The sequence below is a fragment of the Pagrus major genome, chromosome 1, assembly GCF_040436345.1.
Source record: "Pagrus major chromosome 1, Pma_NU_1.0".
Lineage (NCBI taxonomy): Eukaryota > Metazoa > Chordata > Actinopteri > Spariformes > Sparidae > Pagrus > Pagrus major.
Window position 1 is genome coordinate 6,219,044 of NC_133215.1, and position 3,249 is coordinate 6,222,292.

At 43.5% G+C, this 3,249-nt stretch overlaps 2 non-coding genes across 2 annotated transcripts; both read right to left on the reverse strand.

The window, feature by feature from the left end:
* Window positions 1–313: 313 nt before the first annotated feature.
* On the reverse strand, window positions 314–385 carry trnap-agg (transfer RNA proline (anticodon AGG)). The gene has a single exon. It is a non-coding gene; the product is annotated as a tRNA-Pro (tRNA).
* Window positions 386–958: 573 nt separating this feature from the next.
* On the reverse strand, window positions 959–1,030 carry trnap-ugg (transfer RNA proline (anticodon UGG)). The gene has a single exon. It is a non-coding gene; the product is annotated as a tRNA-Pro (tRNA).
* Window positions 1,031–3,249: the final 2,219 nt, after the last annotated feature.

The window sequence follows — 3,249 nt, forward strand, 5'->3', positions numbered from 1 at the left end:
TCAGTGATTCAGACCAACGACCAGCAAGTGGCCCTAACGACTCTGAAACTCAGAGCTCACACGTGTCCATAACGACTGTAAGGACACTCCCACACAGGGTTTAAAACCCTACAGCTCCCCTCCAGTTAGTTAGAACTGAAGAAGCCTCTTGGATGAAAGCAAACAAAAATGATTGGCAAGTGCAGAACAAGGCAACAAGTCTGTTCAGGGAACTCAGACAGATAGGTATTGCAGTTGTCTCATGTATTTTCTGTGACAAAGACATGCTCATGGAGCAACTGTGAAAGGTAGACAGCCATGAGGCCTATGTGGAGGGCTCGTCCGGGATTTGAACCCGGGACCTCTCGCACCCTAAGCGAGAATCATACCCCTAGACCAACGAGCCTGGCAAAAATGAGCACCTTACAGGCTCTTAGTCCAAACAGAAGCATTGGAATGTATGCAGACAGCAATGCACAGACTTGTGCATTGGGGAATCGAAACATACATTAAAAACATGCATGGATGAACACAGGGGGGTCTATTCCTCAGGTCAAGCCCCTGTAGCTTACATTGCCTGAGAGATAGGGCATAGTCTTTCAAGGACATCAATCTGTATATTCTGGATGGGAGTCTTTTACACATTGACATTTGGCCTCATCGACAACTGTAACCACAATCGTTTACAATTGGCTTCATGTGACTTCAATGGCTGCTTTACAAAAGAATGAGCAAGGTGGTATCACTGAACTTGATAACGACCCCATTGGCGCAGTCACAGAAATTTAACATACAGCGATCGCGCTCAAGCTTTGAAACTGATCTGCGGGAATGAGAAGGTGTCTTGTTGAGAGCGTCTTTTGGGGAGGAAGGAACTGCAAAGCTCACATTGGCAGCTGTGAAGGCGCTGCCCTCCCGCTTCCAATCTTCGTGCTAAGCTGCAAATAAAGCTCTTACAGTGCTCTACGCTGTTTAAGCAGAGCTCGTCCGGGATTTGAACCCCGGACCTCTCGCACCCAAAGCGAGAATCATACCCCTAGACCAACGAGCCAGGTGGAAATATGCAGCTCGCAGGCTGCTCGCTCAAACAGAAGCATTAGAATGTATGCACACGGCAATGCACAGACTTGCACAAACTTGTGCATTGGGGATTCGAAACAAACAATTTGGCCTCATCGACAACTCTAATGACGTCCTCAAGAAACTGAAACAAGTCCAGCTGCCTACGATACAGCACCTAGATTTACCATGACCTGGATGACTGAGAACACTCATCAACATAAAACCTTGTTGAAAGTCTTCTTTATCAACCACCTTCAGTAAGCCTGAGGAAATTCTCAAAGATTCACAAGTAACGAATAAATTACTAGAAACTCTTAAAAAGTCATCACTTCATTATTACCTGGTTGTAACCATGTATTTATTATGAGACCAAGACTTTTTTGAGTTTAGGCAGCAAAAAGGTGAATTCCTCTTTGTGCCGCTGTGGTTTTAACAGGCTTCAAGTGCCAAATGTTCAAAGTAAATGAACATGTCGAACAGTAAGCACAACAAAATGGATTTTGTTTTTTTGTTTTTTTGTCTCTTGACAGCAACAATATGCTTTTAGGTGCTTTTATCACCGGTGCAAACCGAGCAAGAAGAGAACACTGAGTCAGGTTTTTAACAAAAAAAATAATAAAAGATTCAGATGAAGCACTCAAGGTGACCATGATTGCATAAAAGGAAATTTTCATATCCAGCTGAATAAAAAAGGTCAGAGCGAGAAGCACTCAGGACTGTCATCATTCTTTTTTCTGATCTGTGTAATTACTTTTTACTTTTCAGTTTGAGTGATGTACGTGTTTGCTGTACTTTTGTCTGCAGCGGAAAGTGTCAAGAAAGTTTTTGCACTTCCTCCCACTTTGTCAACATAACTTTATAGTGCCCTTTGTTAGCTATTATTTTTCTATTTTGTATTTATAGTTTTTAGAATCTATCTTCTTGCATTGAACCTATATAAATGTTGCCTTAATACCTAGTGCTCAAAGGATCTTTTACCTAATTGTTCATGAAAAGATCGAACAACTCTCATAATTTAGCCTTTAGGCAGCAAAGAGCATCATGTGGCTACACAGGCTTCACACAAGACACGATTAACTCTGCAGTGGTGCTGTGTGGACTGATACGTACATGTCAATACTTTCATTCCCAAACGTCTCTGTTCTAGGATTGATTCTCATCTTTAAAGATCGATATCTAAAGTCCGAACTGTTGGGTAAATTAGGGACACAGTTGAAAGTAATAACACCATCGCCAGGTCTCGTCTAAATAATACCCACAAATAATAATACCCGTACATGTGCACAGCGCCGCTGACAGAGAGCTGGCGTCGATGGAGATAACGGCATCGAAACAGCGAGGATGCTGTATGAGAAGTGTGTGTGACGACTGTGAGGGACTGTGGCAACACCACAAACCTTGTTAAGCATCAGAGATTTAATCAACACAGAATATGATGAGGTTAAGCAGTGGATCTGAAGAAGAGACAGACTTCAGTCACTGAGTCCTCTGGCCTTTCAGCTGCAGAGAGAGACAGAGAGAGAGAGAGAGAGAGAGAGAGAGTAGCTAATAGCAGTGTTTATCACTGTCACTGACTGTGGGAAAGTGATTCACGTCTGTCTAGGCTTCAGTTTGTGTGTTGATGTTCAGTCTACGGGGATTCCCTGCATTCGTACACCTGCAGGTGAAGCATTTCCTCTGTAAATCTACACTAATGAAATCCCAGAGATGGCGTGCATGAATTTTTACATGTGTAATTACAGTGACACGCACTCCAACTACTCAAACGTATGTGATAAATCTCAAACGCCGTGATCATTAATTCCTGAGTTGAGAATATAACTCTGGATGTGTCAAGATTCTTACTCAAAGTCAGCATAATATTTTAATAATGAAAGATCCCCGCCGACCGTCGACTGGGTGGGATGAATCGAGATGACACAGCATGTTTTATACACCAGGCGGCGTGAACAAAAACAGCTTGGGATTGGACTCGAGGGCATCACGTCGGAGGAGGGCGCGGAGGTGGCTGAAAAACAAAACGCTCACACACTCGTGGAGGAAATGTGCGTGTGTCTAGCAGTGTACCTGCTTAAATTGAAAATGTAAGCAACAAGGACAGCCGCTCCGCTGCTCATACTGTGGCTGCAGCATCACTCAGCCACAGCCCGAGGGGACAGATAAGGAAGTGAGGGGAGGACAGGAAAAAAAAGAGAGAGAAAAAATGGA